This window comes from Pristiophorus japonicus, chromosome 9 (genome assembly GCF_044704955.1).
Source record: "Pristiophorus japonicus isolate sPriJap1 chromosome 9, sPriJap1.hap1, whole genome shotgun sequence".
Lineage (NCBI taxonomy): Eukaryota > Metazoa > Chordata > Chondrichthyes > Pristiophoridae > Pristiophorus > Pristiophorus japonicus.
This window is the reverse complement of record NC_091985.1, coordinates 4926587-4948819: the sequence shown is the minus strand read 5'-3', so window position 1 is coordinate 4948819 and position 22233 is coordinate 4926587. Positions and strand designations below refer to the sequence as shown.

The 22233-nt window shown below is 51.6% G+C and overlaps 1 protein-coding gene across 2 annotated transcripts in view; it reads left to right on the top strand.

Moving 5' to 3' along the window:
- Positions 1 to 226: 226 nt before the first annotated feature.
- Positions 227 to 22233, top strand: part of LOC139272919 (protein-tyrosine kinase 2-beta-like) — a 256360-nt gene continuing 234353 nt past the window's right edge. For both annotated transcript variants that reach the window (XM_070889030.1, XM_070889028.1), the window contains exon 1: positions 227 to 314. The gene's annotated coding sequence lies outside the window, so the exon portion shown is untranslated. The remainder of the gene's footprint in view (positions 315 to 22233) is intronic.

Genomic DNA, 22233 nt, shown 5'->3' with positions numbered 1-22233 from the left:
CACGCAATACTCAGCCACCCACGTTAACTGCACAGTGGCCTCTGGGTGTTGCCCTGCATGGGAATGAAAGCTGCATGTTTTGTGTGTGTCACACATTATTGTGTGAGGGCGAGGAACCGGTCGGGACACATGCCTTCAGAAGCGGAGCTTCTTTTCATGGCTTTAAGGTAAGGGAGCCTGATAGTACCAGGAAGTGTCTGGTGGTTTATGGAGGGGTGTGGCTTTCTGTGACAGACAGTGGGGCTTTTTCTCCAATGTACTGACAGTGTTCACCTGCAGGCTGAGGCTATGGCAAGGAGCTGTGTCGGATCCTGGTGAGTGATATTGGAGCACCAAGCTGGGCGAGGAGGGCCAGCGTTTGTGGTGACGCTACCTATCTATCTATCTATCTATTTATCCAGGGCTGACTCGCTCCACAGCTGGCCAGCACTGGGACACTGAGCAGAGGGAGGCACTGAATCAGGAAGTGACCCGTTTGGTACCGTACCGACCCTGGCCTGTCCTGGCTGCAGGGTAAGGAGTGTCTGGGTGCCTAGGGGGGCAGGCAGGCGTTCTGCTTTCAGCCCAAAGAATGCAAGGGGGGAAAAACATATAGATCCAGTTTATTGCTCGGGAGGGCTGCGTGCTTTCAAAGAGGTTGGTGCAGACAAACAAAACAGGTTGAAGACAAGACAAAAATGTTGTTTCTGCGTTTGGTGCGTGCAACCTAACAGCGCTGGGGGCTTTTCCAGACCGAGTCTGCGGGAGCTGGTCGCTTTGGAAAACGTGTTGGTGTTTGGGTGGAAGTTCTGTGAAGCCCACATGGCTAGGTAAATGTCTCGGCCAACCTGCCAGCTCTAACACACTCTCACTCCTGTCCGAGACAACAGCGACTTGTCTGTATCTCATAGGCAGTCCCTCGGAATCGAGGAGGACTTGCTTCCACTCCCAAAGTGTGTTCTTTGATGGCTGAACAGTCCGATACGAGAGCCACAGACCCTGTTACAGGTGGGACAGACATTGGTCGAGGGAAGGGGTGGGTGGGGCTGGTTTGCCGCGCGCTCCTTCCACTGCCTGCGCTTGGCCTCTTCACGCTCTTTGCGTTGAGACTCGAAGGGCTCGACGCCCTCCCGCGTGCACTTTCTCCACCTCGGGCGGTCTGCGGCCAGGGCCTCCCAGGTGTCAGTGGTGATGTCGCACTTTACCAGGGAGGCTTTGAGGGTGTCCTTGTAACGTTTCCGCTGCCCACCTCTGGCTCGTTTACCGTGAAGGAGCGCCGCATAGAGCGCTTGCAAAAATCCCAAGGTGCTTCACAGGAGCGATGATCACTCAGAAGCATTATCTGACACTGAATCACAGAAGGTGATATCGGGGCAGGTGGCCAAAGAAATCACATCTAAAGAGGCGTCTTCAAGGGGGAGCGCAGAGATCTGAGGGTCTGCAGGACGGGAGAAGGGAGCGGTGAGGCCACGATGGGATTTGAAGACCAGGATAAGGCCTTTATAATTGAGACGTTGTCGGGCTGGGGGCCAGTGTCGGTCAGCGAGCACAAAGTCCCGTCAGCCCACCCAAGGATGTCTGTTTCTGGCGCCTGTGGGTGTGTGAACCACTGCCAGCTATAAAAGGCTTACAAGGGAAGTGAAAAACGCAAATATACACAAAGGTCCTTTCACAATGCCAGTGAGCCAAATGTCCGCACGCGGGCAGACTGGGAGCAGGTTACACACTTACTGAGACATTTAACAAGTGGTGTAACCTGTTGAGCACTAATTATTTTGGCCATTCCTATCTCTGTAACCTCCTGCAGCCCCTACACCCCTCCCTATCTCTGTAACCTCCTCCAACCCCTACACCCCTCCCTATCTTTGTAATCCCCTCCAGCCCCTACACACCTCCCTGTCTCTGTAACCCCCTCCACCCTACAAACCTCCAAGATCTCTGCACTCCTCCAATTCTGGCCTCTTGCGTATCCTCGATTTTCATCGCTCCACCATCGGTGGCTGTGCCTTCAACTGCCTGGGGCCCCAAGCTCTGGAACTCCCTGCCTAAACCTCTCCGCCTCTCTCTCCTTTAAAAGGCTAAGCAGTTGGTCTCCTGTCTTAATATCTCCCTGTGTGGCTCGGTGTCAAATTTTGACTGATAGTCGCTCGAGTGAAGTGCCTTGGGGACATTTTACTATGTTAAAGGTGCTATATAAATACAAGTTGTTGTTGCAAGTATTTGATTCTAACTTTGGTCAGTGACCACGGCAGAGTGTGTCAGGTCTCTGAGGGACGTTAATGGTGAGGGCAAGTGATTTGTTTTACACAGGATTACACGGGGATATACGGCACAGAAACAGGCCATTCGGCCCAACCAGACCAGGCCGGCGTTTATGCTCCACTCGAACCTCCTCCCGTCTTTCCTCATCTGAATCTATCAGCGTAACCCTCTATTCCCTTCTCCCTCAGATGTTTATCCAGCCTCCCCCTTAAATGCATCGATACTATTCGCCTCAACCCCTCCCTGTGGCAGCGAGTTCCACATTCTCACCACTCTCTGGGTAAAGAAGTTTCTCCAGAATTCCCCATTGGATTTCTGGGTGACTATCTTATATTGATGGCCTCTAGTTATGCTCTTCCCCACAAGTGGAAACACTCTCTCTGTATCCACTCTATCGTCATTTTACGACGAAGGTCAGTGTTGCTGACAGGTCAGGGTGGCTGACTGGCTGAGTACTGCGGGTTTGTATCGAGTATTGTAGAGATGGTGACCATACTTGTATCTAGTGGGTTTTAGCAATAACTTGGATTGTATTCCTTAGAGTTTTGGAGGTTGAGGGGTGATCTAATCGAGGTGTTTAAAATGATAAAGGGATTCAATAGGTTTGACTTCCTCTGGTGGAGAGTATCCAGAACAAGCAGCAATAATAAGATTAAAGGGAGGTCGGTTAGGGTCAATCAGGAAACACTCCCCTCCCCCAAACTAAAAAGCTGTGGCTCTTGGGGGTCAGTTGCGACTGATAGGCCTCTTCCTGTTCCTGTGTAACAGGCTCGAGGGGCTGAATGGGCCTCCTCCTGTTCCTGTGTAACAGGCTCGAGGGGCTGAATGGGCCTCTTCCTGTTCCTGTGTAACAGGCTCGAGGGGCTGAATGGGCCTCCTCCTGTTCCTGTGTAACAGGCTCGAGGGGCTGAATGGGCCTCCTCCTGTTCCTGTGTATATCAGGCTCGAGGGGCTGAATGGGCCTCCTCCTGTTCCTGTGTAACAGGCTCGAGGGGCTGAATGGGCCTCCTCCTGTTCCTGTGTAACAGGCTTGAGGGGCTGAATGGGCCTCCTCCTGTTCCTGTGTAACAGGCTCGAGGGGCTGAATGGGCCTCCTCCTGTTCCTGTGTAACAGGCTCGAGGGGCTGAATGGGCCTCCTCCTGTCCCTGTGTAACAGGCTCGAGGGGCTGAATGGGCCTCCTCCTGTTCCTGTGTAACAGGCTCGAGGGGCTGAATGGGCCGCCTCCTGTTCCTGTGTAACAGGCTCGAGGGGCTGAATGGGCCTCCTCCTGTTCCTGTGTAACAGGCTCGAGGGGCTGAATGGGCCTCCTCCTGTTCCTGTGTAACAGGCTCGAGGGGCTGAATGGCCTCCTCCTGTTCCTGTGTAACAGGCTCGAGGGGCTGAATGGCCTCCTCCTGTTCCTATGTAGCAAATAATTTCCTGCAAAAATTGCTTTTGAGGTGACGAGTTTCAGTGCACCCACCCACACCCCTGCTCCTTCCTGCAGAGTAAGATCCCGATCCATGTTACAGGACCAGAATTGTGTGGTTCTGATGATGTCATCGAGCGAGGTCATCGGATCCTCCCTAAGGAGGAGAATTGGCATTTAAATAGCACCTTCCCCATCCTCAGCCAATGAAGTGCAGTCCCTGTGGTATTGTAGGGGGCACAGCAAGCTCCCACAAGCAGTAAGGAGACAGATGACCGGACAATCCTTTGTGGTGGTATTGCTGGAGGGATAAATATTGGCCAGGACACCTTCGACTCGTGCCATGGGATCTTTTACTTCCACAAGAGAGTACACGGGGCCCCCTTGTAAATGTTTCACCCGAAAGATGGCCCCTCCAACAGAGCATCCCTCCCTCAGTACTGCACTGGAGGGTCAGCAGGTTTTACATGCTCAAATTTTTAGGACTGAGAGCCTGCCACAATCTGTATCCAGTTGGCAGCCGTGTTTAAATTCTTCCTCCCAATCTTCTCTCTTCCTCATTTAAAGGCACTGACTGTTGCCGGGGTGTATCTCCACGGCGAGTGACAGCCCTTTGCTACCCAGACCATGTGTTTAAGAACCAAATTAATGAGCGTAGACGGTTTATTCGAATGTGAGTGAGTGAGTGTGTGCTCCCAAAGCAAGCGCTCTACTCGGAACTCCTTCACGGCAAACGAGCCAAAGGTGGACAGAGAAACGTAACAGGGACACACTCAAAGCCTCACTGATAAAGTGCAACATCCCCACCGACACCTGAGAGTCCCTGGCCAAAGACCGCCCTAAGTGGAGGAAAAGCATCCGGGAGGGCGCTGAGCACCTCGAGTTTCATCGCCGAGAGCATGCAGAAACCAAGCGCAAGGAACGTGCGGCAAACCAGTCCCACCCTCCTTTACCCTCATTGACTGTCTGTCCCACCTGTGACAGGGACTGTGGCTCTTGTATTGGACTGTTCAGCCACCTAAGGATTCATTTTAAGAGTGGAAGCAAGCCTTCCTCGATTCCAAGGGACTGCCTATGATGTGTTGGAGAGCACTGAGCCTGGACCCAGTTGTAGGCTCTTTACTGGATCCCCAGCATAGACCAGGGATTGAACCTGCAACGTCCTGGTGTATGGGCCTCAATCACACAATGTCTGTCCACTCACTGAGCCAGTGGTGAAACTCTCATTCTTTGTAACGTAGCATTCGTCTCTTATGCTTTGCCTGCGCTCTCTTTCTTTATTGCTGCCTTGATCGTGTCCATTATATTTTTATGTCTGGTCTCACATCACAACAAGAGAAAGGGTTAATAAAAAATGAGACATATAGAAAGACGTGTGTTTATACAGCGCTTTTCACAACTGAAGGATGCACTAAAGTGCTTCACAGCCAATGAAGTGCTTTTTGGAGTGCAGTCGCTGTTGTAATGTAGGAATCGTGGCAGCCAATTTGAGCACAGCAAGCTCCCACAAGCAGCAATGTGATAAATGATCGGTTTTGTGATGTTGGTTGAGGACACCGGGGAGAACTCCCCTTGCTGCTCTTCAAAATAGGTAAAAGATCGCATCGCACTAAGAGGGCAGACGGGGCCTCGGTTTAACGTCTGATCTGAAAGTTAAAATGGGTTACAGTGTGATGGGACAGCTGGTTTTAGGAGAATAGTGTGCAGCTGGTGAATGCGTTACTCTGGCCTGCTATCGGATGTGGCTTTAATTAGCAGCCCATCATTGTCGAGCTACCGAATGAAGAGGGAAGGAAGGAAGGTGGCTTTAAAAAGAGCAAACCTGAACCGAGACTAGGAACCAGAGAATGTCAGACAGGAGGAAGAGACTCCCAGCAAAAGCCGCCACTGACTCCGCGACTAACCTGTTGCACAATGAGAAGGATGTAAATATCTGGTTGGGGATGTGATTTGAGGTTCGAGGAGAGGAATGGCGGGTATCAAATACCCCATGGCAGGCAATGGTTCCTGAGCTTCCAGCAAAGGCGGGCATGTATCTGTGGGAAGAACGTGGTCAGCATTAAATACCAAAGGTGTGAGGAGCGGAGGGAAGTGTTATATATGTACACCTGTAAATACCATGTTTAACCACCAGGGGGTTCATCCACTGGAGTCCCAAGGGATCCCACAATCCCTTGGGAGCACCTGTACATAAGGAGACCTCACAGGTTGGAGAGGCACTCTGGAGACCTGTAATAGAGGACTACAGTCACACCTTTGAGCTTACAGTATCTGGCCAGTTTCTTTATTCAAGACAGAACAGGTAGCCCATCCTGGAGTCTTGCGTGGTCTCCATCTGTTGATCAGCACGTGTTTACACACAAGCTTCCCTCGAGGGATTGAACAGCGGGAGTAAAGTTCACGTCCAAAGCCAAACCAGAAATGCACAGCAGGTCGTCCAGCATCTGTGGAGTGAATGGATGAGTTAACGTTTCAGGAGCCTTCCTCAAAACTGGAACAGGACAGCCATCCAATCAGACAGAGGGGAGGGGAAGAATTCTAATATATTATTACACACAAGCAGAGAAAGACAGAGCAAAGCATGAGTGGCATGATATGACAGATCATCTCAGTACATGACACTTTGCTGTTAGATACATTTATTTTCTGATTCTCTTATTATCCCCGTCCACCTCTGGTAATTCAGCTCTGAGGAAGGACTCTCGCCCAAAACATTAACAGGCCCATTCTCTCCAAAGCTGCATCGGACCTCCTGTGTGTTCCCAGCATTCCACGATAGGCTGCATCCTACTTGGTCCGTGAGCATTTCTTCCCTTTTGTCATGGTCATCTGAATGATCCCGGTTCATTTATGCACTTCAAAACCAGCCTGTCGCAGGTCATGTTTGAACAAGGCCCCGGATCGGGTAACGTGCTTCCCCCACTGTGGTCGTGTGGTCAGGCTCAGCACTGACCGATCACACAATTACACAATCATGGAATCATAGAATCTCAGAAATTTCAGGCACAGAAGGAGGCCATTCAGCCCATCGTGTCCGGGCTGGCCGGAAAAGAGCTATCCAGCCTAATCCCACTTTCCAGCTCTCGGTCCGTAGTCCTGCAGGTTACGGCACTCCAAATGCATGTCCAGGCACTGTTTAAATGTGGTGAGGGTTTCTGCCTCTACCACCTTTCCAGACAGTGAGTTCCAGACCACCACCCTCTGGGTGAAAGATTCTCATCAGCTCCCCTCTGATCCTCTCCCCAATTACTTTAAATCTATGTCCCTTGGTTGTTGACCTCTCTGCTAAGGGAAACAGGTCCTTCCTATCCACTCTATCCAGGCCCCTCATAATTTTGTATACCTCTAAGTCTCCCCTCAGCCTCCTCTGTTGCAAAGAAAACAACCCCAGCCTATCCAATCCTTCCCCATAGCTAAAATTCTCCTATGTCCCCTCTCTTGCACAATCACATCTTTCTTGTAATGCGATGACCAGAAAGAATTTAAATATATTAATTTCACTTGGATGAGCACCGTACAGGGAACATTATTTTCCCATTTTGAGGATGAAAAATAATTTCAGCCTCACCTTGTGTGAAACAAATTTGTTATTGATGCTGCGTATTTGAGGGGAAGATATTGAATGGCTGACTCCTGCTCCTAATTCGTATGCTCCTGTGTCACTGTGAAAAGCACCCAATCAGGATTGAATACTGAACGTGTCAGGAGTTGTTGTGAACTTTGAGAAATTCCCCCTCGTGGGGGAATCTAGAACTAGGCGGCATAGTCTCAGAATAAGGGGTCGCCCATTTAAGATGGAGAAGAGGAGGAATTTCTTCTCTGAGGGTTGTAAATCTGTGGAATTCTCTGCCCCAGAGAGCTGTGGAGGCTGGGTCATTGAATATATTTAAGGCAGGGATCGACAGATTTTTGAACTAGGAGGAGCTGAATCCATGATCGGATCAGCCATGATCGCATTGAATGGTGGAGCAGGTTCGAGGGGTCATGAGGCCGACTCCTGCTCATATATTTCTTATGTTCTGATGTTCTTTGCTTGATGAGTTTTGGATTTTGGACATTTACAGAGGAATCTCCCTCGGAATCCATTTCAAGGCAGTTTTCTTCATCATCATCATCGGCAGTCCCTCGGAATTGAGGAAGACTTGCTTCCACTCTTAGCATGAGTTCTTAGGTGACTGTACAGCCCAAAACAAGAACCACAGTCTCTGTCGCATGTGGGACAGACAGTGGTTGAAGGAAAGGGTGGGTGGGGAGTCTGGTTTGCCGGACGCTCCTTCCGCTGCCTGCGTTTGATTTCTGCATGCTCTCGACGATGAGACTCGAGGTGCTCAGCGCCCTCCCAGATGCTCTTCCTCCACTTAGGGCGGTCTTTGGCCAGGGACTCCCAGGTGTCAGTGGGAATGTTGCACTTTATCAGGGAGGCTTTGTGGGTGTCCTTGTAGCGTTTCCGCTGTCCACCTTTGGTTCGTTTGCAGTGAAGGAGTTCCGAGTAGAGCGCTTGCTTTGGGAGTCTCGTGTCTGACATGCGAACAATGTGGCCTGCCCAGCGGAGCTGATCAAGTGTGGTCAGTGCTTCGATGCTGGGGATGTTGGCCTGGTCGAGGACGCTAACGTTGGTGCATCTGTCCTCCCAGGGGATTTGTAGGATCTTGCGGAGACATCGTTTGTTATTTCTCCAGCATCTTGAGGTGTCTACTGTACATGGTCCATGTCTCTGAGCCATACAGGAGGGCAGGTATTACTATGGCCCTGTAGACCATGAGCTTGGTGGCAGTTTTGAGGGCCTGGTCTTCAAACACTCTTTTCCTCAGGCGGCCGAAGGCTGCACTGGTGCACTGGAGGCGGTGTTGGATCTCGTCATCAATGCCTGCTCTTGTTGATGGGAGATTCCTGAGGTATGGGAAATGGTCCACGGTGTCCAGGGCCACGCCGTGAATCTTGATGACTGGGGGGTAGTGCAGTGCGGTGAGGATAGGCTGGTGGAGGACATTTGTCACACAGATGTTTAGCGTAAGGCCCATGTTTTCACACGCCTCAGTGAATATGTTGACTATGTCCTGGAGTTTAGCCTCTGTATGTGCACAGATGCAGGTGTCGTCCGCGTACTGTAGCTCGACGACAGAGGTTGGGGTGGTCTTGGACCTGGCCTGGAGGCGGCGAAGGTTGAACAGGTTCCCACTGGTTCTGTAGTTTAGTTCCACTCCAGCGGGGAGCTTGTTGACTGTGAGGTGGAGCATGGCGGCGAGGAAGATTGAGAAGAGGTTTGGGGCGATGACACAGCCCTGCTTAACCTCGGTCCGGACGTGGATTGGGCCTGTGATGGATCCATTGGTCAGGATCCCGGCCTGCATGTCGTCGTGGGGCAGGCGGAGGATGGTGACGTACTTTTGGCGGTCCATAGACCCTCGCGGTGACGGTGTCAAAGGCCTTTGTAAAGTCGAAGGCAGCCATGTATAAGGGCTGGCCCTGCTCCCTGCATTTTTCCTGCAGCTGTCGCGCGGCATTCGAACCTCTCCAGCGGCCACCAGGCGTTCGGGCCTCCAGCACCGTTCAAACCTCCAGCAGTTTTCCAGGGGATGTGGAAGCTGTGGGTTAATGGCCTGACTGCCCCTGTTTCAGTTTCACTGAGATACCAAATCGAATCCTAAGTGTGGCTCAGCGGGTAGCATTCTCTGAGTCAGAGGTTTGGGGGTTTAAGTCCCACTCCAGAGACTTGAGCATATAATCTACCCTGCAGTACCAAGAGGGTAGGGGTTGAGACACTAAACCGAGGCCCCTCTGCCCCCTCGGTTGGACATAAATCATACCATGGAACTATTGGAGGGTAAAGCAGGGGAGGCCAATAATAATCCCTCAACCAACATCACTAAAACCGATTATCTGGCCATATTTTCAGTGCTGTTTGTGGGAGCTTGCTGCAGCATTTCCTACATGAATACACTTGAAAAAAAGTAATTATCAGTGAAGTAATGAATTATCTGCATCCTGTAGTTGTGAAATGTGTTCCACAAATAGGAGCCCTTTCTGTAAATAGGCAGGGTTTGGCCCATGCGAGAAGGATATTTCTATAAAGGTGCCTTTAGATAGTTGTAGTGTTACATATCGCAGTGGTTAAACACAGTGCGATTCTCAGCAGTAACAGCAGCCTGAAATGGAAGCTCTGTCGCTGGGCGCCAGGCGGGCATGCTGGCACATGGCTTGCTGTTGGCTGATTTGCCGAGCTCGGTAACAAGCTAGGACTGCCGAAGCAACAGGCTCGAGACTGAGGGGCGAATGTGCAGCACAGCTGAAGTGCGGGAAGTGGGCCCAGCTGCAATCAGAGAGGCCCTGTGGTCAGTCTGGCGAAGGTTCCTCATTTCTTGCAATTTCACAGTTATGGTTATTGCTGCTGTATGCTGTGCTGCTATCAGAACATACCAGCATCAGAAATAGGAGTAGGCCATACAGCCCCTCGAGCCTGCTCTGCCATTTAATAAGATCATGGCTGATCCGATCATGGACTCAGCTCCACTTCCCCGCTCGCTCCCCATAACCCCTTATCCACTGCTGGGAACGCTACTCCTGATCGACTTCTCCTTTGTGTGACGAGTGTTGTAGTTCTGTCCACTGGACTAACAATGCCGAGAGCGTGATGTTCAAATCCCACCAGGACAGTTTGAGAATTTGAATTCGGCTCTACAAAGAAATCTGGAAATATCACCCAACGGGTTCACCAGTGTCTGTCAGGGAAGGAAACCTGCTGTCCTACACGTGACTCCAGTCCCAGACCAGCGTGGTTGCCTCTTAACTGCCCCCTGAGGTGGCCCAGAGAGGCACTCCATTACCACCAATGCCCACATCTGGAGAATGAATGTTTTAACAGCTCAGTCGCTGTCCATGAGTTGACGCAATCGGATCAGCTGACCATTCAATTATGCAAATCATGACTCAGAGGCCTGACTGATGTTCCGTCTGACTGGGGACGCTGCATCTGGAGGATCAGGAGTCTGAGTGGCAGCCTTGACTAATGTTCCATCTCGCTTCCACTCCTCGCCCTGAGACCTGTGAGGTCACACTGCAGCCTCCGCTCACTCTCCAACACTGAGCCAGACACAGGCCATCAGGGGCCACCCATTTAAAACTGAGATGAGGAGGAATTTCTTCTGTGAGAGTTGTAAATTTTGCTGCCTCAGAGAGCTGTGGAAGCTGGGGCATTAAATCAATTTAAGACCAAGAGAGACAGTTTCTTAAACGATAAGGGAATAAAGGATTATGGGGAGTGGGCAGGGAAGTGGAGCTGAGTCCATGATCGGATCAGCCATGATCCGTATTAAATGGCAGAGCAGGCTCAAGGGGCCAGGTGACCGACTCCTGCTCCTATTTCTTATATTCTTATTGATACGTTTGCAATAAAGGTACAAACTGAGCACTGTTTAATTGAACAATTTACAACCTTGGCTCTGCTTTATTACAGCCCAAAGTGCCTGACTCTCAAAACGGCTGGCCTTTTATACCAGAGCAGCCCCATGTGCGTGCTGCTCAGTGTCCTCCAATAGTGACACCATCTGGTGGCTACAAACAGCATGTACATACATGACATTTCTGTTCTTACACAGGCCATACACTAGTAAAGTGTTCCCATTTCAATTGGTGTCCCCTCCACATGTACAGGATGGGATGCTCATAAGATTGTACAGTAGTAGACAGGACTCAGTAGTTCCTTTTGTAGTTCGTGTGCACGGAAGGCATATAGGCGGAGACACTGAGACACGTGAGACTACGGCAGGTATACAGTTTGAGCGATTGCAGAGGCGCGATGTAATGGGAACTTGTGACAAAAAGTGAAAAAATGCAGGAGCGCGTACAGGTGGACAGATAACTGGCAGACGCAGTTCAATGTCGAGAAATGTGAAGGGATACATTTGCAAGTGTGGATAGGGAAAGGGACTATACCTTCGATGAGATTTAAAATGGAATAGAGGGGCCGAGGGCCCTTGTGGTGCAGATACACAGGTCGTTAAAAGTGTCAGCGCAAAGGGATTAAAACCACAAAAAGATTTTGTACATAAACTGCAACAACAACTTGCATTCTTTAGCACCTTTTAATGTCATAAAATGTCCCAAGGTGTTTCACAGGAGCGTGAATCAGACAATATTTGACACAGAGCCACAGAAGGAGTCAATAGGGCAGGAGATCAACAGCTTGGTTAATGACGGAGGTTTTAAGCAGCGTCTTAAAGGAGGAAAGAGAGGTCGAGAGGCGGAGAGGTTTAGGCAGGGAGTTCCAGAGCTTGGGGCCCAGGCAGCTGAAGGCACGGCCACAAATGGTGGGGCAAAGGAAATGGAGGATGCACCAAAGGCCAGAGCTGGAAGATTGCGGGGGTTGTGGGGCTGGAGGAGATTACAGAGATAGGGAGGGGAGGGGGGTGAGGGCCATGGATGAGGGTGAAAGATGTGAGACCAGCCAGGAGAGCTTTGGAATAGTAAATTTCTGCAAAAAGGAAGACTGGAATGTTGAACTTGTACAAGCTTATAGTTCGGCCACAGTTCGAGCATTGCCTGCAATTCTGTGCACACCGTTATAGGGAGGGTGTTGGGGCTAAGGGAACGGTGCAGTGCAGATTACCGGGGATGATGGCTTAGTTGAGGCTCGGGATTCCACAGCTCCTGCCTTGCGCTCAACGCTCAACTCTCAACTTCAAACTGCTCCTCTGACTGAAGTCCTGTGGGGAGGAGGGAGGACAGTAGGAGAATGTTTGTTTGAGTCTGTGTGTATGTATTGGCACATGCGGCAGAGCCTGGTCTCCAGTCGCCTTGGATCCCCTTGCCACTGGACCAAGACCTTGCTCCGTCAAGCCCGTGTGGTGGCTTGTGTGAAACGGCCACCCCACGTTAATAGAATTCACGCACAGGCATCTTCCACCGTTCAAACTGAGTTCATCAGTCATCTGAGAACTCATTTTTCATGTGGAAGCAAGTCATCCTCGACCCCGAGGGACTGCCTTTGGTGATGATCTAGAGCTGAGCTGATTAGAGGGCTTCAAGTTATTAATGACAAGGTAACGAGTGACGGGAAGATTGTAACTGTTCCTCCAGGGTGGTAATAGAACGGAAACAGTTTAGAATTGATCCATAGATTATTTCTGACTGTCAGCGAGACTGCACAAAGTTATAACCACCACAGAAGAGAAACTAAAGGGAGATTGGAAGAAAGGTTCAAGAAGAGGGTGATTTACATGTTTGGGTGTCTTACTCTGACTCTCTTTCTGGCTTTAATGTTTCAGATTACTGTCCGAGGTGAGCTTTCGATGCGCTTACCTTGCTGACTAGCTAATTTGGTAACATGTCCTGGATAATAAACAAAGCCCACTTGCTCCCAGCTCAATCCAGTGACTCCTGGAGATATTTCTTCCCTTGGAGAGGGGGAGGATTGACACTGCGCTCGTCCTGGCATCGGGCTTTCCTGACATTGATGTGTTGAGCAGGAAGTGACCAAGTCAGTAACCGGCAGTGTTCTGTGATTCCAGTCGCTGTTGGACCCTGCCAACACGTCATATATAGGAAAAGAATAAAGTGCGAGTGAGATATTAAACCCTGTAATTAATTAATCTTTATACCCAAGGTTGCTGTTTCCACCTCCTGACCAGGGGAAGTGGGCAACCAGCACTTGGAAACGTTCAGGCAGGGCACCCAGAGATAAGCTGAGTCCCTCTTCCCTGCGCGGAAGCCCAGAGCAAGTCTCAAGCTTCGGTCAGACCCTATCTGGAGTTCTGCTGTCAGTTTTGTAGCTACAAAGAAACTAGTCCTTTGGTAGGACATTTTCAAGACTAAGATGGATAGATTTCTGTTGGGTAAGGGTATCCAGGGATATGGATCAAAGGCGGGTTAAACGGAGTTCAGGCACAGATCAGCGAAGATTTCATTGAATGGCGGAACAGGCTCGAGGGGCCGAATGGCCGCCTCCTGTTCTTATGTTCCTATGTTTCCTGAAAGACTTTGAAAAAGGAGCAAGCTGATATAACAGATGATGAACTGAGCAGGCAGAATTTAGATAACTGTTTAATTTTTTAAATGGCCAATCATCACAGTTGTGCTTGAATTGTGCAGCTTGAACCTCCCTCAAGCAAACAGTTCTGTGACAACGGACCATGTGACCGACTGGTCACGAAAGTAAAAGCCCATGGGATCCAGGGCAAAGTGGCAAGTTGGATCCAAAATTGACTCAGAGGCAGGAAGCAAAGGGTAATGGTTGCTGGGTGTTTTTGTCACTGGAAGGATGTTTCCAGTGGGGTTCCGCAGGGCTCAGTACTGGGTCCCTTGCTTTTTGTGGTATATATCAATAATCTAGACTTGAATATAGGGAGTATGATTAAGAAGTTTGCAGATGACACTAAAATCGGCTGTGTGGTTGATAGTGAAAAAGAAAGCTGTAGACTGCAGGAAGATATCAATGTACTGGTCAGGTGGGCAGAACAGTGGCAAATGGAATTCAATCTGGATTAAGTGTGAGGTAATGCATTTGGGGAGGGCTAACAAGGCAAAGGAATACACATTCAATGGGAGGATACTGAGAAGTGTAGAGGAACAAAGGGACCTGGGATGACCACAGATCCCTGAAGGTAGCAGGACAGGTGGATAAAGTGATTAAGAAGGCATACGGAATGCTTGCCTTTCTTAGCCGAGGCCTGGAATACAAGAGCAGGAAGGTTATGCTTGAACTGTATAGAACACTGGTTAGGCCACAGCTGGAGTACTGTGTGCAGTTCTGGTCACCACATTACAGGAAGGACGTGATTGCACTGGAGAGGGTACAGAGGAGATTTATGAGGATGTTGCCTGGACTGGAGAATTTTAGCTATGAGGAAAGATTGGATAGGCTGGGGTTTTCTTTGGAACAGAGGAGGCTGTGGGGAGACCTGACTGAGGTGTATAAAATTATGAGGGGACGAGATAGGTCCTTCCTATCCACTCTATTTCCCTTAGCAGAGGTGTCAATAACCAGGGAGCATTGATTTAAAGTAACTAGTAGAGGGATTTGAGGTAAACTTTTTTCACCCAGAGGGTGGTGGGGGTCTGGAACTCACTGCCTGAAAGGGTGGTAGAGGCAGAAACCCTCACCACATTTAAACAGTACTTGGATGTGCACTTGGAAGTGCCGTAACCTTCAGGGCTACGGACCGAGAGCGGGAAAGTGGGATTAGGCTGGGTAGCTTCTTGTTGGTCGGTGCGGACTCGATGGGCCGTAATGGCCTCCTTCCGTGCTGTGAACTTCGATGATTCTGTGACTTCCTTGCAACCCCAAATTAAATTAAACTGGGACATGATTCCTGTGAGTGGAGTTGTTTTTAACCCCTTGTGTATTGCGGATAAATGAAAATGATCGATAGCAAGCTGGAGCGAGACATTTTTGTCAGAGTTTGTGTGGGGGAGCAGAGTCCATGAATTCTTTTTAAAGGGAATTTGCTAGAGCTCTGAAAGGGAGAAATAAGGGTCAGCTTTAGTTAGAGCGGGGTGTCTCAGTGCGCGAGACATAAACCGCAGATGGACTGCGAAGGAAGGTGAATTCAAATCGTTGAATTCAATGTCAAATCGGGTGCAGAAATAGAGAGAGGATAATAATGATTGGTTTAAGAGAGACAGAAAGGAAAAGTAAGAAAAAAAAATTGGGATTAGACGATAACCTCTTGTTGGTTGGTTGGCACAGATATAATGGTAAATACTGTAGGGAATCGAATACGGCCAGGGTGATTCGATCGCCTGGATCGTCGGAGGAATTGTCCCTGATTTTTTTTTCTCCCTAAATTGGCCTGGGTTTTTATCCGGTTTTTGCCCCTCCCAGGAGATCACATGGCTCCGGGATGGAGTGTAGAATGTTTGTGTAAGGGGTGTCACAGTTGTATGGGGTGGACTGGTTGGGCTGGGTGCTCTTTACCTTTCCGTCGTTGTTCATGGGTTGAAATGTAACCTTCAGGGCTGCTGACCGAGGGCCGTGCGGCTCTTTGTTGGCCGGCGCGGACACGATGGGCCGGAATGGCCTCCTTCTGTGCTGTAAATTTCTATGTTTCTATGTTTCTAAATCGTCCAACAATTTGTGGCGATGTGCAATTCAAGGGGTGTTCCTTCCTCACTACGCATTGCGGCAGACACTTTCTCTGCGTGGTGGGTAGTGGGTGGCTTGGGCAGGGGCCTGGGTGCAAGGCAAGCTTCAGAAGTGTATTCGTTTCCCAAAGCAATAAAGAAAGGAAAGATAGATTACGAAGGTAAACTTGCGCAAAACATAAAAACATATAGTAAAAGCTTTTACAGATATATAAAACGGAAAAGAGTGACTAAAATAAATGTTGGTCCCTTAGAAGATGAGAAGGGGGATTTAATAATGAGAAATGTGGAAATGGCTGAGACCTTAAACAATTATTTTGCTTCGGTCTTCACAGTGGAAGACACAAAAACCATGCCAGAAATTGCTGGTCACAGGAATGTGGGAAGGGAGGACCTCGAGACAATCACTATCACTAGAGAGGTAGTGCTGGACAGGCTAATGGGACTCAAGGTAGACAAGTCCCCATGTCCTGATAAAATGCATTCCAAGGTATTAAAAGAGATGGCGGAAGTTATAGCAGATGCATTCGTTATAATCTACCAAAATTCTCTGGACTCTGGGGAGGTACCAGCGGATTGGAAAGCAGCTAATGTAACACCTCTGTTTAAAAAAGGGGGCAGACAAAAGGCAGGTAACTATAGGCCGGTTAGTTTAACATCTGTAGTGGGGAATATGCTTGAAACTATCATTAAGGAAGAAATAGCGGGACATCTAGATAGGAATAGTGCAATCAAGCAGACGCAGCATGGATTCATGAAGGGGAATTCATGTTTAACTAATTTACTACAATTCTTTGAGGATATAACGAGCATGGTGGATAGAGGTGTACCGATGGATGTGGTGTATTTAGATTTCCAAAAGGCATTCGATAAGGTGCCACACAAAAGGTTACTGCAGAAGATAGAGGTACGCGGAGTCAGAGGAAATGTATTAGCATGGATCGAGAATTGGCTGGCGAACAGAAAGCAGGGAGTTGGGATAAATGAGTCCTTTTCAGGTTGGAAATCGGTGGTTAGTGGTGTACCACAGGAATCGGTGCTGGGACCACAGCTGTTTACAATATACATAGATGACCTGGAAGAGGGGACAGAGTGTAGTGTAACAAAATTTGCAGATGACACTAAGATTAGTGGGAAAGCAGGTTGTGTAGAGGACACAGAGAGGCTGCAAAGAGATTTGGATAGGTTAAGCGAATGGGCTAAGGTTTGGCAGATGGAATACAATGTTGGAAAGTGTGAGGTCATCCACCTTGGGGAAAAAAAACAGTAAAAGATAAAATTATTTGAATGGGGAGAAATTACAACATGCTGAGATGCAGAGGGACCTGGGGGTCCTTGTGCATGAAACTCTTTGAGTCTACCTGCAAAACATAAAACATTAAACCGTGCCACCCGCCCTGGGTGACACACCAGACATTTACAAGGCCCTTTTTTTTCCTTTTTTTTTTGTGTTTTTCTTTTTCTTTTTTTTTTGGGCACTAAAATCACAATTCTCCCAGTGCCCCCTATAAAAGGGAAGGGGACACTAAAAGCACCGGCAATTAAAACAAATTAAACTTTAAAACGTAAAATCAAATTAAAATTTGGTTGCCGGGCGTGATGATGCACTCCAGTCCCTCCGGTGCCCACCTCTCGCGGAAGACCGCGAGCGTACCGGTGGACACCGCGTGCTCCATCTCCAAGGACACCCTGGACCGGATGTAAGAGCGGAAGAGAGGCAGGCAGTCAGGTTGAACGACCCCCTCGACCGCCCGCTGCCTGGACCGGCTGATGGCACCCTTGGCCGTGCCCAGGAGCAGTCTTACGAGGAGGCCTTCGGACCTACCCGCTCCCCTCCGCACAGGGTGCCCAAAGATCAGGAGAGTGGGACTGAAGTGCAGCCAGAATTTCAGGAGCAGCCCCTTCAAATAATGGAACAGGGGCTGCAACCTCGTGCACTCAATAAAAACATGGAACACGGACTCCTCCAGACCGCAGAAATTGCAGGCGGCCTGGGAGTCCGTGAACCGGCTTAAAAATTTGTTGCACGGCACTGCTCCGTGCACCACCCTCCAGGCCAAGTCCCCGATGAATAGTGGGAGGACCCCTGCATAGAGTGCCCTCCATCGGGGACCCCCGCCTCCTCCGGACGGCAAGATGGTACGCCATGGCGTGTCCGGACGGCCGGCGAGGATGGCAAAGTTGAGGGTGTGCAGGAGCAGCCCGTACAGGAAACCCCTCCGCGCGGAACTGAAAGGCACGGAGGGGATTTCCCCGAGGCGGCTCAAGTTGTGAGGCGCCGGCCCCCGAGGGAGGTTCCGGGGTTTGGCGCCAATGAGGAATTCCATCCGGACGGGGGTCAGTTCGGACGGGATCTCCCCACGTGCTTGAGCCTCCTCGATGCACCTAACAGAGTCAGGGCCCAGAGCTGTTTTTAGCGACTCGATGGCATTGGCCGCATGGCGGACGTTGGCAGAATTTAGGCGCCGCGCCAGCGTGTCTGGCGCCATCCAGCCCGCTCCTCCGCCATCGAGCAGGTCCCTGACCCTGGTCACCTCACCAGCCACAGCCCTCTCTTCCGACCGCCACATAAAACCTCGGTCGTGGAGGTACGGATTCCCGAGCAGCGGCTCCTGCAGGACAGCCGCCACTCCAGCCGGCGGAGAGCTGCGCTTGGTGGAGACTTTGTTCCAGACCCTGATGAGGTCCCTGTAAAAGACAGGCAGCTCCCAGAGGGCGGTCCTGACACCCCCCAAGTTCACAAACAGGAGCTGCGTGTCGTAGTTGAGGTTGCGCTGCTGGCGGAAGAAATACGTCGCCAGAGTACACCAGCTAGGAGGGGGCTCGACGTAAAGGTATCTCTGCAGGGTCTGAAGACGGAAAGTCGCGAGCTGGGCGCTGACGCACACCAACGACTGACCGCCCTCCTCAAGCGGGAGACTCAAGACCGCAGCAGAGACCCAGTGCTTCCTGTTGTTCCAGAAGAAGTCCACCAGCTTCTTCTGTATCTTGGCGACAAACGCAGGGGGAGGGGTCAAAGTGACCAGACGGTACCACAACATTGCGGCCACCAGCTGGTTTATGACTAGCGCTCGACCCCTGTAGGACAGCACTCGGAGCAGTCCTGTCCAGCGCCCTAGGCGAGCGGCGACCTTGGCCTCCAGCTCCTGCCAGTTCGCCGGCCAGGCTCCCTCGTCGGGGCTAAGGTAGACTCCCAGATAGAGGAGATGGGTCGTGCTCCAGGCAAAAGGCCTGAGCTCCTCCGGCAGGGAGTCCACCCGCCACTGACCCACCAGGAGTCCGGAACATTTCTCCCAGTTGATCCTGGCGGAGGACGCGGCCGAGTAAATCTCCTGGCACTCACGCATCCTCCGCAGGTCAGCGGGATCCTCTACCGCGAGGAGCACGTCATCGGCGTAAGCCGAGAGGACGACCTCCACGCCCGGCCCTTGCAGAGCCAGTCCCATCAACGTCGTCCGCAAGAGGCGCAGGAAAGGCTCCACGCAAACGGCGTATAACTGGCCGGACATGGGGCATCCCTGGCGCACCCCTCTCCTAAAGCGAAGGGGCGCCGTCAAGGACCCGTTAACCTTAATCAGACACTCCGCGGCGGCGTACAAAAGTCGGATCCGGGCGACGAAATGCGTCCCGAATCCGAAAGCGCGCAGAGTTCCGAGCAGATAGTCGTGATCCACCCTGTCGAACGCCTTATCTTGGTCGAGGGATAGGAAGGCGACCGACAGACCAGCCTCCTGGGAACAATGGATGAGGTCCTCCTTGTGCATGAATCCCAAACAGTTAGTTTGCAGGTGCAGCAGGTAATCAGGAAGGCGAATGGAATGTTGGCCTTCATTGCGAGAGGGATGGGGTACAAAAGCAGGGAGGTCCTGCTGCAACTGTGCAGGGTATTGGTGAGGCCGCACCTGGAGTACTGCGTGCAGTTTTGGTCACCTTACTTAAGGAAGGATATACTAGCTTTGGAGGGGGTACAGAGACGATTCACTCGGCTGATTCCGGAGATGAGGGGGCTTACCTTATGATGATTGATTGAGTAGACTGGGTCTTTACTCATTGGAGGTCAGAAGGATGAGGGGTGATCTTATGGAAACATTTAAAATAATGAAAGAGATAGACAAGATAGAGGCAGAGAGGTTGTTTCCACTGGTCGGGGAGACTAGAACTCGGGGGCACAGCCTCAAAATATGGGGGAGCCAATTTAAAACCGAGTTGAGAAGGAATTTCTTCTCCCAGAGGGTTGTGAATCTGTGGAATTCTCTGCCCAAGGAAGCAGTTGAGGCTAGCTCATTGAATGTATTCAAGTCACAGATAGATAGATTTTTAACCAATAAGGGAATTAAGGGTTACGGGGAGCGGGCGGGTAAGTGGAGCTGAGTCCACAGCCAGATCAGCCATGATCTTGTTGAATGGCGGAGCAGGCTCGAGGGGCTAGATGGCCTACTCCTGTTCCTAATTCTTATGTTCTTATGCTGTTCTTCAAATTCACGCGCGTTCATTTTTAGACATCCTGTCAGCGCAGTTGAGCGTTTTATTTTCAGCTGGAGTGCTAAGTCTGGTTGTTGAAAGCAAAGCAGTTCACTGAGGCATGCACAGGCCAGCCAAGCGCATGACACTGTCTGTTTTTGCAGGTTCCTCACTCAGTAAAGTTGAGGAAGGCGACTGTGATAATTCACGTGCACGTGCAAAGCATCAACTTGCCAAGAGCCTACTTGTTCGAGTTGTACGTGAGCGAGAGAGCAAAGTAGTAAAAACAAACAAGCTTCAACACACCTTTTTATATAAAAAACCTGTCTAACATGGAGTTAACTTCTTTGGCTACAACAGAGACTTTCTGTGGATAGTGGGTGGGGCAGGGGTCTGGGTGGCCAAGCTACAGCAGTAGGAAGGCACATTTCATTCTCAACCTACCCTTTTATCCTGCAATTGTCACCATCTGTGCTCCTCGCTCAATTCACTATTTAATGCTGTTCAGCAATTACTAGCCTATGATGCATCTGTTAATCTTTGAGGAAGCATTTTGCAGATTCAAACCCTTTAAACCTCACGCAGTAACACCCATGGCCCAGTGGTAGACGTGCTGAGGGAGTGCCGCACTGTCGGAGGGGCGGTACTGAGGGAGTGCCGCACTGTCGGAGGGGCGGTAATGAGGGAGTGCCGCACTGTCGGAGGGGCGGTACTGAGGGAGCGCCGCACTGTCGGAGGGGCGGTACTGAGGGAGTGCCGCACTGTCGGAGGGGCGGTACTGAGGGAGTGCCGCACTGTCGGAGGGGCGGTACTGAGGGAGTGTCGGAGGGGCGGTACTGAGGGAGTGTCGGAGGGGCGGTACTGAGGGAGTGCCGCACTGTCGGAGGGGCGGTATTGAGGGAGCGCCGCACTGTCGGAGGGGCGGTACTGAGGGAGTGTCGGAGGGGCGGTACTGAGGGAGTGTCGGAGGGGCGGTACTGAGGGAGTGCCGCACTGTCGGAGGGGCGGTACTGAGGGAGCGCCGCACTGTCGGAGGGGCGGTACTGAGGGAGCGCCGCACTGTCGGAGGGGCGGTACTGAGGGAGCGCCGCACTGTCGGTGGGGCAGTACTGAGGGAGCGCCGCACTGTCGGAGGGGCGGTACTGAGGGAGTGCTGCACTGTCGGAGGGGCGGTATTGAGGGAGTGTCGGAGGGGCGGTACTGAGGGAGTGCCGCACTGTCGGAGGGGCGGTATTGAGGGAGCGCCGCACTGTCGGAGGGGCGGTACTGAGGGAGTGCCGCACTGTCGGAGGGGCGGTACTGAGGGAGTGTCGGAGGGGCGGTACTGAGGGAGTGCCGCACTGTCGGAGGGGCGGTATTGAGGGAGCGCCGCACTGTCGGAGGGGCGGTACTGAGGGAGCGGCGCACTGTCGGAGGGGCGGTACTGAGGGAGCGCCGCACTGTCGGTGGGGCAGTACTGAGGGAGCGCCGCACTGTCGGAGGGGCAGTGCTGAGGGAGCGCCGCACTGTCGGAGGGGCGGTACTGAGGGAGTGCCGCACTGTCGGAGGGGCAGTACTGAGGGAGTGCCGCACTGTCGGAGGGGCGGTATTGAGGGAGCGCTGCACTGTAGGAGGGGCAGTACTGAGGGAGCGCCACACTGTCGGAGGGGCAGTACTGAGGGAGCACCGCACTGTCGGAGGGGCGGTGCTGAGGGAGCGGCGCACTGTCGGAGGGGCAGTACTGAGGGAGCGCCACACTGTCGGAGGGGCAGTACTGAGGGAGTGCCGCACTGTTGGAGGGGTGGTGCTGAGGGAGCGCCGCACTGTTGGAGGGGCAGTGCTGAGGGTGCACCGCACTGTTGGAGGGGCAGTGCTGAGGGAGCGGCGCACTGTCGGAGGGGCGGTGCTGAGGGAGCGCCGCACTGTCGGAGGGGCAGTGCTGTGGGAGCGCCGCACTGTTGGAGGGGCGGTGCTGAGGGAGCGCCGCACTGTCGGAGGGGCAGCACTGTCGGAGGGGCAATCTTTCGGATGAGACGTTAAACCGAGGTCCCGTCTGCCCGGTCA